This window comes from Impatiens glandulifera, chromosome 2 (assembly GCF_907164915.1).
Source record: "Impatiens glandulifera chromosome 2, dImpGla2.1, whole genome shotgun sequence".
NCBI classification, from domain to species: Eukaryota; Viridiplantae; Streptophyta; class Magnoliopsida; order Ericales; family Balsaminaceae; genus Impatiens; species Impatiens glandulifera.
In genome coordinates, this window is record NC_061863.1 from 16,105,395 (window position 1) to 16,119,805 (window position 14,411).

Consider the following 14,411-nt stretch of genomic DNA (forward strand, 5'->3'; position numbering starts at 1 on the left):
GTCGTACTAATTAGTGGAGACAACGATAACATCCTCACTTTTGTACCCATTCTCGACCTCTTGAACAACCGTAGCTTCTCCACTCTTCTTCCCATCATTACTCAAATCTGGACAATCTCGCTTAAAGTGCCCTTTCTTGTCACAATTGTAGCACTTAGTAGATTTCTTCCCAGAGAGACTTCGAATGTCTCTTCTTCTTGCTTTTATTGTCTCTTTTCTTAGTTCTCCCTCGAACCAAGAGTCCATCTTCACTCACATTGTCCTCTTCATTCTTATTCTTCTGATCCTTCGAGCACTCATTACATCATCGAGGGTAAGCTCCTCCCTCCCATGCTCGAGTATGTCTACGAACAACTTATACGACTTCGGTAAAAAAATTCAAAAGCATTAGTGTCTTATCCTCATCCTTATACTTTTCCCTGATGTTTTCTAAATCAATGAGAATCTTTACATAATCGTCAAGATGCGTCTGCAAATCCTTCCCCTCAGTCATTCTAAACTTTAAGAATCTCTACTTGATGTAGATTAGAGACGGCAATGTCTTAGTCATATACAAAGATTCTAAATGAAGCCACACCTTTGTTGCCGTTATGGAACTAGCAACCTCACGTAGTACCTTGTCATTTAGACTATAATCAAGGTGTTATAGGACCTTTCCAACATCTCCATCTTTTTCTTTGCGTCCATCGAGGCTAATAATTTCGATTCCCCCTCGAGTACTTTAGCGACTCCCATGTTGCCTAGGTGTTCCCTCATCTTCATCTTCCATAACCCAAATCCTTCGTCCCATTGAACTTGTCGATATCCACCTTAGAAGTCGACCCCATCTTAAGTCAAAGAAATCGAACCGCGACCGCCTTAAACTAATCTCGCTCTGATACCAGTTTATTATGAAAACTATCATCCGAAGAATGAAAAACAAAAATATAGCAATCGTAATTGATGTAGAACAGTAACGTAAAAAGAAAAAATAAACAAAATAACAACACAAGAGTTTTACCTAGGTTCGGATCAAAAATGCCATACGTCATGTTTCGAAGAATCGATTCAATAGAGTTAAAATTACAAATTGTAACTCTTTGTATGTTCTAGGTTTTATTCTCACCACACTCTACAACTCGTTTACAATGTAAATATATATAGACTTTTAGAATTCATAATTAGGAAAAAACATTCTCTATATATTATATTATAATATATATATATATATATATTATTTCTCTTTTAGAATATATATTTCTCTCTCGATATAATATAATATAATATATATGGATTCTTTCCTTCTTTTGTACATAATATTGAATCACATTAAATTGGACCTCAAAATCCTAGGCCCAATTTCACAAATCTCTCTATGAATGATGATATTTTTCAAGTTTAATTCAATCTCCTTAATAAGGCAGAATCAGTGGATGAGTGGATGAGGTGTAGAAGTGTGTAATAAATCTAAAAGTAATCTAGTGATAAATTTTAATATGATTAAGGAAACTACACTAGTGTATAGAACCACTCCTAAGAATTATAAAAGTCAGACAAAAAAACAAAAAATAGTGTAGACAACTTAGTTGGAAAATTTAATGATGTTATTCCTGTAGTTGGTTCCTCTCATCTTAAAAGGAAAGTGTATCTAATAATCTGAGTCTAGTTAATAATAATGAAGGATATACCTTAGTTGTTTCAAAGAAACAAAAAAAATAACATAAAGGTAAAAATGGAACTCATTAAAAAATCTGGGTTAAAATAAGGGTATAATCACTAAAAATTTACCTATCAATTTATAAAAATAAAATAATTATTTTAATTTATTTTTGAATAAATAATATCAAAATAACTAACCCCTGATCAAAACTCAATTAAAACAATTAATTAAACTAATTATTATGATAATAAAAGTTTAATTAATTAAAGGAAACGGTGAAAATAATGAAAATAAAATAGTTTGGAATAAATTTTATACTCATTTATCTTAAAATAATTTAGAAAAATCAGGGATTAAAATAAATAATTTACCCATAATTATTTATTTAACCCTAAAAATAAAAATTAAAAAATTTGGTAAAATATTTGCTATATTTATTTTAATATTTTGTGTATTTAAAAAGATCAGAATTAAAACCAAAAGGATGGAAAAAAAATCAATTTCAAACAATCTCTTAAGGTTTTAAATAAAAAATAAATTTGTAATCGGATATAGCCGAAATCATGTGAGATAAATACATTCAAAACCGTGTCCACTAGATGAGCATCAGATCTTCGTTCAACTCCTAGGAGCAAGCCACGTACCCCGCTGCAACTGAAGATGCGCGCGCCCGAGAAGTAGGCGATCGACTAACGCCCGTTAGTCAAATAGCTAACGGAACGCCCAAAATCGCATAAAATGACTTTGTTTTATGCGCCACATTCGTCTTCATCACGGTCATTAGAGAAGATAAGATCAAATCCGCTTTTGATTTCTCAAAAGTGGAACTCCCTCGTTAATCAACAATTTTGGTTCATTCGAAAGGTATAATGATCACCAAACCAAGATTATCATTTCTTCTATAAGAATAGGGATGATTCATCCCTATTCCAACCAAGTTGAGGAAACAGTCAAAATACCACATATAAATTATGGTTGATTCAATCCACTTGAAGCCTCCACCGACTCAGAAATGCTATAAATAGTTAAATACAACCCCTGAGTCATTCTGAACCCAAGGAGTTCACTCCCCACCTTAAAATTGAAGAAAACAAAAAGGCACCATTAAAGTTTGAAACTTTCAGATTTTTCGAATTTTCTGTTTGAAGACTTAAAACATGGATCTAAGCGTCCTAAAAAATTCCCTAAGGATCAAGGAGTATTATTCAATCATTGGTAATGTTCCAATCATTCTCTAATTCATATTTATAGTTTGAATTTGAAATTTTTATATTTAAAATTGTATAAGTTTTTATGCTTGTTGTTTATGGTGTTTTATAATTGGATATCAATCATAGGATCACTTATTAACTTTCTGGATAGATTATAAACAATTAATCAACCTAAAATAGAAAAACCCAAATTTAAATTTTAAAAAAACGTATTTATTGTTTTGGGGCTATTTTTTTAATCACAACCCAGAAAGCATCCTAACATGATTGTAATGATATTTGATAACTGTTTGAATACTGTTTGATCCATCTCAATAATGTTTGATCAAAATCAAAAAAAATTAAAATAATTGAAAACTTTGAGTTCTTGATTTGGTCAAAACGAATAGATAGTATATAAGATATAAGGAAGCTATTGGGTAGCTCATTTCTCCTCAAAACAACCTTAAAATCAAAAATTAATTTTTGATCATAAACTGTATTGCACGATTTGATCATCATCCAAGTTGATTGATACATTGAGATGATGATCAACATGTTCCCGGGAGTTTTGTGAAACTACCCCAACCCTTAGATCAATGAATCTAAACTAAAAAAAACAAATTTTAAAATCTGTACATTTGTATTCTTGAGATCGAGGAGGTTCGACTTAGAACCAAGAGGTCCAACCTATATACTTCTACATTATTTTCTCTTCTATTTGGTTTTGCTGGTGTTTTTTGTATTAGCTTTGATTATTGATTGAGATTAACCCAAAAAGTCAAACTCTCATATGAAATATATCATAAACAACTTAAAAATAGGAAAATGTATTATTAATGTTCAATATCCATATAAGCCTAGCACGGGGGAAAATATGGAAACTACTAGTGAGAATGTTAATTTGAAACAAATGTATAAGAGATATGTTAAGCTTCTTGATTCTTGTTGTCATGATAGACTTTTCTCTTGTTTATTTTAGAATTTTAATGATAATTTCCAGTGAGTCTTTACGATGAGTATAACCCAAATGTTGAATTAGATAAGATTCATTTTAGAACATAATTACATATGAGAATTTTTAATGAAATCTTCATAGAGTTATTTGTAGTGATTTCAATAATATGGTTCGTTTCTTTAATGAATGGAGAGGATGTCATTGAATCTCTCTATCAAATGACTGCATTTTCAAGTTTCAATCAATCTCGTTGATAAGGCATAATTTGTGGATGAGGTGTAAAAATGTGTAATAAATCTAAAAGTAATCTAGAAAATAAAGTAACTTCACTAGTATATAGAACCACTCCTAAGAATTATAAAAGCCAGATCTGTAACAAAAAATAGTGTAGACAACTTAGCTAGAAAAATTAATGATGTTGCTATTCCTGAAGTTATATCCTGTCATCTTAAAAGGAAAGGTGCTCCAACCTGCGCCAAAATGTCCAAGAAGCGAGGGGCTTTAAGGCAGCTAGCCTGCTAGATTGAAATTAGCCAGGGAGAGTCGAGACCAGGCCAAGGGCCTTGCCCTAAAGTATCGAAAAGGCAAGGACTCCAAGAAGAAGTAAAGCCTGAGGTCAAGAACAGAAAGCTCAAGATCAAGAGCCAAAGCGAACCGAGAAGAAAGAAGGCTGAATCTGCTCCAAGCCCCTAAAAATAAATGAAAAGAGTTCATTTCTGCCTCAATCATTGTAAATGGATCGTCATCGTCCAACTGGAAATGCACCGGTAGAGATGTAAACAAAATATTATTTATATATAAATTTTTTAAATAAAATAATATTATTCAAATTTTTAAATTGATTTTAATTTGTAAAATTAAATTAAATTCAATCTAAATTTAATGATACTTATATTTTTAAATTCATTGAGTATATAAAATTTGTAAATATTAAAATAAAGATATAATGAATGTACCAATCATATAAATTAATAATATCTAATAGTTTTGAAAAAAATTAATTTAGAAAAAATATCTTCAAAAATTTTAGATCAAATTATTAATCAAATTATATAAAGTTTTACTTGGTCTAATATTCTTTATTATTATATACATATTTAAAAAATAAAAATATTAAAAATTATCTAACTAATTCATTTAAGTTTTTATATTTTATAATATTTATAATAATTTTGATTATTTAATAATCAAATTTAGTAATAAACGATATTTATCGAAACAAAAATTAAATATAATTTAATAAATATAAAAATATTTAAGATTAATATATATATATATATATATAATTAAAAAAATAGGTGGCAATAAAATTGTTGTATATAGTGTATTTGTTTTTATAATAATAAATTGTTATAATAGATAATAGGACAAATATTAAAAATAATTAATTAATATAATAATTAAATAAAATATATATATTATTAAAAAAATTATTCATATAATTGTCTTAATTTGTTTTTTTAATAATAATATTATTAACAATTATTTAAAATTAACATATACAGATAATTAAATATATAAAAAATATGGTAATAAAAATAATTATTTAAGTATTTTAATTTGTTTTTTTATAATAATAAATAAGTTTCAAATACATAAATTTGAGACTTAACATATTTAGTTAAATATATTTTTAATTTTTTGAATTAAATTTTTTTATTAATTTATTTTACAGTTGTTATTTATATTTTTAATAATTTTTTTAAAATTTTTTATTTCAATCTTTTTAATTAATAATATTTTAAATATATATTAATATTTTTTTTATATATTTTTTATCAATTCTAAATATTATGTCAAAGTATATATTGTCTTAATATGTTTTTTTATATTCACAAAACTTTTGTCATCTATTAATAAGGTTTCATAATTAATTATTCATTTATTATAGCCTAAGTTATTAACTTAGGGTGAGTTTAAATTTAAATGGATCATATCATTCATTTTGTATAAAAATTCAAATCACTTGATATTTTTGAAAAAAAAAATCCTCAATTCTAAAATATTATTTCAAGTATATATTGTCTTTTTTTATAATAACAAGACTTTTAATACCAAAAAATAAAAATAATTATATCTCTATCCTAATATTAAATAAAAATATTTCTATTAATAATAATATATATAACATTATATATAATTAAATAATTAAATTTAGTATTCTAATTTTATTTATTAAGTGTAAGACACATTAAATACATATTTTAAAATTATTGTAATTTTGTTGCTGTTGATTTTTTTTGTTTTTTTATCTATTTCGTGTGCATCCTACATTAATTTACCACATGATCTTATACTCTAAATCACCCTCCGTGGACGAACCTTTATGTTTCTCATCAATATTTGTATTACTCAAGCTGACATTCTCAACATTCAATTATATCTTTCGGCATACATTCTCGCTTTCGCTTCATATACTAATCAGAGACGGCCCTGAGAAACCCTGAGATTTTGAGGACTCTATCCAAATTTAAATTTTTGGGCTCCTAAAATAGTAAAAAAAAAATAATTTTAATTAATAAAATAAAATATAAATAATTAATATATTATAATACAATACTAAAAAGGGGATAAAAAAAAGTTATTTTTATAATATATATTTAATATTAAAGGAGAAAAAAGAGGAAAAAATAATATTAATAATATAATATTATAAAATATAAAAAAAATAGGGCCCTATAAAAGCTATAAAAGTGGGAGGCCTTATGCAAATGAATTGGTTGCCTTACCCCAGGGCCGGCCCCTATTCAGATATAATAATTAATTTAATTAATTTTAGAGAGATCTGAACCCTACTCTTAAGTATTATATGTTAACACTTTTACCGTTGAAACACTTATGATTTGTTGAAATAATTTTATAATTTTGTGTATATATACATATTTTTGTAAAATTCATTTTTAATAACTATATATATTATATAAAAAAATTATACTCATACAAAAAAATATAATAAAAATAATTATATTTTTTTATTCTAATATTAAATAAAAATAATTATTATTATTATATAACATTATTATTATATCCTAATTTTCATAATATATTATATAAATTTATTAATAAAATAATTTTTATTTTTTTTCTCTTATATATATAAATATATATATATATTATTATAATTAAAAAAAATATTCTAATTTATTTTTCAATATATAAAAATTATATAATGTTACATATTTATTTAATTAATTTTATACATATTTATTTAATTAATTTTATATAAAAATATTTATATCATATTATTCCTAACTATTTTTTTAAAATAATAAATAATTTTTGTGTTTTATATATATATTTTTTGTTTTTAATTTATATGTATATAATATTATAATTTAATAGGTTAATCTTTTATTTATATATAAATATAATAAAAGATAAAAATATTTATATAAAATTAATGATGATAGAGATTATATTATTATTAATATGGTGTCTTCGTTTTTTTTTTTAAATTTAAAATATAAAGTCTTATTAGCTTCATTAATTAAGGGTTTTACTCGTTTTTATCTATAACATTTTTAATTTTATTTTTAACTGTTTTAAGTTTATAGACGGATCAACCCACAACACAAATATTCATTTATTTTCACATATATATTAAAATTAATCATAACTCTCTCGACCTGATAAACCAAACAAATTCAAATTAAGAATTATTATATATATATAATATCGCGCATTATCAAATTTGGTGTAGAATTTAAAATATAAAGTTTTAATAACTTAGTTGGTTAAAGTGTTTTTTTGTTAGGTTGTAAGTTTGAAACATACATATATCATTTTTATTTTATTTTTAACCGTTTAAGTTTATGGGCGTGTCAACCCACGATCCGACCCAAATATTTATTTACTCTCACATATATATCCAAATTAACCACAACTCTCGACCCGACAAACCAAACAAATTCAAATTAAGCATTATTATATATATATATATTATATTGTTATGAATGTCGTGCATTCATTAAATTGTGTGTAGAATTTAAAATATAAAATTTTATTAGCTTAGTTGGTTAAAAAAATTTACTTGTTTTTCTTACGTTGCAAGTTCAAAACATATATATAGTATTTTTATTTTTATTTTTAATCGTTTCAAATTTATGGGCGGGTCAATCCACGATCCAACCCAATTATCCATTTACTCACACACACATATATATATATATATATATATATATATATATATATATATATATATATATATATATATATATATCCAAATCAACCACAGATCTCGACTCAGCAAACCAAAGAAATTAAAAGTAAGCATTATTATTATCATATATATATTGTTATAAATATCGTGTGTTCATCAAATTTTATATAAAATTTAAAATATAAAATCTTATTAGTTTAGTTGGTTAAAGGATTTTACTTATTTTTGTTAAGTTGCAAGTTCATAACATACACATAGTATTTTTAATTTATTTTTAACCGTTTCAAGTTTATGGGCGGATCAACCCAATATCCGACACAAATATTTATTTATTCTCACATGTATATCCAAATTAACCGCATCTCTCGATTCTGACAAACCAAGCAAATTCAAATTAAACATTATTATATATATAGATTATGTTGTTATGAATATCGCGCATTCATCAAATTTTGTGTAGAATTTAAAATATAAAGTCTTATTAGCTTAATTGGTTAAAGAGTTTTACTAGTTTTTGTTAGGTTGCAAGTTCAAAACATATATATAACATTTTTTAATTTTATTTTTAACCGTTTCAAGTTTATGGGCGGGTCAACCCACGATCTGACCCAAGTATATATTTACTCTCACATATATATTCAAATTAACCACAACTCTCGACTTAACAAATAAATCAAAATTAAAATTAAACATTATTATTATTATTATATATTACCAAACCAACTAATAAGAGTGAAAATGTATTTAATAAGCTAAGTCTAGTAAATAATAATGAAGGATATACCTTAATTGTTTCATAGAAATCTCGGGCTAATTCTAGTCTGATTAGCATAAAGACAAATGGATTTCTTTGGAGGAAAAAGAATTCTCCAAAAAAGAATTAACATAAAGGTGATGGAACACATTAAAACATAATTATCATCATCTTCGATTTATGTAGTTTATGAAGACTGCAGCATGGAGTATTACAGTGTTAAATGATCTTATAAAAATGAAGGAAGTGTTGAAATTGGATTTAGTTGGTATGCTAGAAACTAAGGTTCCCTTGACAAGAGTACTACTAAGTATAAGTATAGTTGATAAGTGTTTTTATCAATCATGGAATATGGTCCATAATATTGATATTATTAAAAAAACAATTAAAGGTCCATGTATATTAAAATGATAAAAATCGTTTGAGCACAACGACAAAAGAATAACATGAAAAAATATAAAAAAAACAAAAAACAAAAAAAACGTTACTCAATAAGTTATTGAGCTCGTAAGTACTCGAGAAGAACGATTAACTCCCTAACGGCCTCTACCGGCTTTACGGAATGAATCTAAAAAAGTATCTTAATAATAACATTATGAATGATACGCATTGGACGACTACAATTTGTGAAAGTTCGACGATTTCTCTCCAACCAGATAATCCACCAAAAAATAATTGGGATGGTAATCCAATTATGCAGGTTTTTATATCGCATCAATCTAAATTTCTCAACAACTACATAAAGACTCGCGTATCACACAATGAATCTTAGTGATATTCCATAAAGACTCTAGATACTAGTCACTCATCGACAATGCAAAAGTAAGTGAATTGCCGATTCAACCTCCTCGTGACACATACGACAATGACTAACCACAATACAATATTTTTCATACACATATCATCTGTAAGAATTTCACCGTGAATAACGTTACATTCAAAAATGAGATCTTGGATGAAATCTTTGACTCTCAAAGTTTCTCCTAATAAAACATATATTAACTCATCTTAGCGAACAACTTGTAGCAATTCCCCGCATAAAAATTATTAATTTTTTGCCAACGCATAACGTCTTGTTTAGACGACTTGTTTGCATCGTACAAAAGGTAAAATTCTATTATGAGAAGAACTCTCCATAATGTTTAATCTCTTTCTATATCTAATTCGGCTAGCGAAACCACTAGATCGAGAATCAAGCATGTCCTTAACTATGACATTTTTACATATAGCAATGAAAACAAACTCAGGATACGTCTAGGGACGGACACAAGATTTGGAGGTGGGGTGGGCTTGAAAAAAAGTTAGGGTGGACTGAAATAAATAACAAGAAAATTTTGGATAAAACGAGTGAATAAAAATAAGTTTTGCCATTTTTTTAATAATTAGATAAATAAAATAGTGAATTATATTGATTTTTTTTTTGAAAAATTAATGGATAATGTCACATTTTTATCGTAATTTTTTCCGGTGTGGGTTCCATAGATCCATCCATACGTCGTAGATAGACTTTTGACACTACATCAATTGACGTTCTACAAACTGGTCGAAGAACCATCCCCTACAATGAATCTAGATTGCTCATGAAAAGTTTTTCACATAGAATAAATTACTAGATTCGAGTCCACCATTCTTTTGAGTGGAACTATTCTATTTTCTATAATAAAGTGTCCTTGAATAAAACTATTTATAAATTTAATAAGAAGACTTACCATAAATGTAATATTTAGTCTAGATACATTATACTGCCCACTATTTGTTTTCGAGTAAGTAATATTATTCTACTAGCATACAAATAATCAAATATAAAGGGCTAAGTAGTACTATTATACTAGTTGAGCATACAAATAATCAAATATAAAGGGCAGATTCTCATCTCATGTCTACATGTTTAAAGTTATAAATTGTTTGTCCTTGAGTATCCTTATTTAGAATGAATTCTAACATCATTCTATCAATAAGTAGAGAGTCTTATATTTAAATCTTTCAACATTGCTTTATCTTATATGAATATGTTGAAAGAGATATTCTTTGTCCTTAAATCTTTTAATCTTGCCTATATTTTTAAAATTTGAAAATCATGTCTCATCAATGACTTTATTTTTAGTATTATTATTCACACAATTGTCCAAATTCTCTCTTGTATTAACTCCCAATATTTTTGAATTGAAGGAAGTTTTCAAGAACATACACTAGTGATAATCATTCAAATTCAGATAATCATTCAAATTCAATATCGAAGTTTGAAAAATAAATACTCTACACAATAATTAATCAAAGTCTAAGATGTCACACATCACATCTAGAAGTGTAACTAATCTCTTAATTAAAAGTGTTTTGAACTGTTTTTAAAGGAAATGCATTTTACATATTTAGTTAAAAAAAATTAACCTTAAAAACATTTGCAATAAATGTGTATCTCCATCCTTAATAAAACATAAATCTTGAAACGCATCTAAAAGTCAACTAGAATTGTATTATATTTTAATAAATTTATGGTTTTAAACTAAATGTAAAGACTTTCAAAATGAAATTGTAGTCTATATTACCAAAGTTATTTTCATTCTTTTGCAAACAATAATTTGAATGTTACTATTTTGATATTTCTCATGTCAATGAAGTAGCGTGTAGCCCACCTATTGTATAAACTCAAATAAGTTTGCTCTTAGATTATGCAGGATAAATCGAACACAAGTTTAAATTAATAGGCTAATTTCTAAATTATGTTGTAATTGTTCCATGGTCTATTCTTATATATTCCAAACTAAATTGTTATTAGAGTTTTTATTATAGTTTCATAAATTTATTTGGTCATAATATTTATGAAAAAATTGTTTATTAACATTTTCGTGCTATAGATTCTATTATACCTACTAACAAGTAACAACTAATGATCATTAGTAGTAAAAATAATAAACATTAATAACCAAACCTATCAACAATATTTCACGCTATATATATATCAAATCAAATTCCTTGTTGATGTATAAAACTTTGTTTAATTGTTTTTTTTATTTCAATTTTTTAAATCAAAATTACTAATCTTTTAAATTATAAAAAATTATTTTCAAATTGAAATATTAATTATTGAGAATTCATTTGTTTTGTAAAACAAGTACACAGTAAGTTTATAATGAATAATATTATATGTTTAAAATTAATTAATTATGAAATTTTAATATTAAGAAAATTGTTTAGAAATCTCATGGGCATAAAATAAATGCGGGAAACAAAAAAACACCGGCAAATTCTGAATTTTCTAGCTTCATATTTTTGCAGCCAACAATTTTCATTCTGATTCAAACATTTTCATTTGAAGCGCCATCCAAAAAACATTTCAAATATGTCTTTTTATTCACTCTCCTAATGCACTAGGGAAGTCATCTCCTTCATTTTCGCTCACCTTTCTTTCTCTTCTTGTCTATCTCTATCTAAGAATCATATAGTCGGGAGTGAGAGATGGAAGGTATGACGGAAGAAGAAATCTCATTGAGGGTTACCCAACAGGCGAAGAAGAGGACAGCTGACGCGATGGTCGGAGTTGAAGATGATTCTCATCTGCAATCCCCCGACAAGAAGAGAACCCATTTCATTGAGATTTCCAATATGAGTATTCCATCGACTAAGGATCTGGATACGGAGTTTCCTAAGCTAAAATGCAGAATGAAGGGCGGATACATTACAACGAAGTTTGATGATTCTCAGATGTGCGATGGATACGTAGCTGAAATCTACGATTATCTTCATAACATGGAGGTTAGTTGGACAGACTGACTTTTCATTTCCTTGCTGATTTGATAATCTTGACTATAGTTTGGAATGATGTGTTCTAGATTTCTTTATTGTATATTGAATATGGGATTTGTTTGTTTATTTAGAAAGAGGCAAAGAGAAGGCCATTGCAAGACTATATGGAGAAGATACAAACAGATGTCACTGCAAACATGAGAGGGGTTTTGGTGGATTGGTTGGTTGAGGTTGCAGGAGAATACAAGATTCAATCTGACACGCTTTTTCTGACAGTCAGTTACATTGACAGATTCTTGTCTATTAATCATATCAATAGGCAGAGGCTACAGCTGCTTGGTGTTTCTTCTATGCTCATTGCATCGTAAGACACATTCTTGTTATGTGACTATTTGAAAAATTAAACATTCAATATCTGATGCTTAGACTGTTCCTTCTTAAGCAGAAAGTTTGAAGAGTCTGATCCTCCATCAGTTGATGACATGTGTTACATCACAGACTTCACTTTCACAAATGAAGATGTCGTGAAGATGGAAGCTGATATTCTCAAGTCACTTAAATTTGAAGTGAGCAATCCAACAATTCTGACATCTTGAGGTACCAAGTTGAATATTCTCCCAATTACCTTAAATCATTACCTGGATATAATGTTTGATGAGTCTCATTATTTCTGGTTCTTTTCCTTGTTGCCATTTACAGAAGATTTGCCAGGATTTCTGAAGAGAATTGCAAAGTAAGTCTCTCTCTAAGCCTATTTTGATGTGAATTATCTAGATACCAAAATAACTTGTGATTCAACACTTATAATATTTGTAAAATATCAAAATAGTTATTCTTTTGATCCTAATAATCAATTTTCTCAACAATCAATAGTATTTTCAATTTGATTATTACCAATTATATCAAACAAACGGTAGATGCTGAATTTTGTGAAAGGAAACTAATAGTTGTACATTTGTGTTATGCAGTATCCAAATTCGAAGTTTGAGTTATTGGGATGCTACTTGGCAGAGTTGAGCTTATTGGACTACTAATGTTTGAAGTTTTTACCATCTGTGATTGCTTCTTCTGTTGTATTCCTTTCGAGGTTTATAACCCATCCTGATAAACATCCATGGGTAAGTAGCTCTCTAAAATCAACCATCAATTTCCAAGCTTATACTGTGTGAAAATTTATATTTTTAGCACATAGTTATTATTGCTGACTGAATTTTGCTAGATTTGTTAACATGAACTAACTCCTCCAAATATTTCTATTATATACAGAATTCAAACCTTGAAGAGTATTCAGGATACAAAGCTTCTGATTTAAAAGAATGTGTTGTCCTTATACACGAGTTGCACTTAGGTAAAAGAGGAGGCTCTTATGTAGCAATAAGAGAGAAATACTTGCAGCATAAGGTATGGTCTTATACTTGCCGCTGTCTTTGAACTCTTTATTAATTGGAAGCAAACATCTAATGTAACTCAAAATGTTTGTGTTTTAACAGTTTAAATATGTTGGGTTGAGGAAGGGCCCTGTTGAAATACCCAGTTTATACTTCGAAGAAATGGGGGTGAGTGAAGGTTTTTGAAGGTTCAGCTTGGATGCCATTGGAGTGGTTGAAAGCTTGAAGAATGTTTGTTTCTTGAATATGAAATCTTCTCCAAATTAGATATATCTATCTGGTATCAAGCTGAGCTGAGTGACCCATAAACCAAACTTTTTACATTTAGAATTATTTTGAAAGAACTGATTGTTTTGAACATATGAAACATAGTTGGGAGGTGAACGTTTACTTAGAATTGAAGAATTTTTTTTATGTTTGGACAACTTTTTTTAATTGACAATTACAATTAAGCTAAACTAAGAAATGTACATTGTTTTGAATTTTGATCTCCACCATTTGGATTTTTGAGGTATTTGATTTTGAACTCTATTGTGAGTTTTTTTTTTAATAGTGTCATTTCTTTTTCGTAATCATATG

General features: G+C 27.1%; 1 pseudogene; it reads left to right on the plus strand.

The window, feature by feature from the left end:
- Positions 1-12,095: 12,095 nt before the first annotated feature.
- LOC124923704 lies at positions 12,096-14,202 on the plus strand (annotated as a pseudogene).
- The last annotated feature ends 209 nt before the right edge of the window (positions 14,203-14,411 follow it).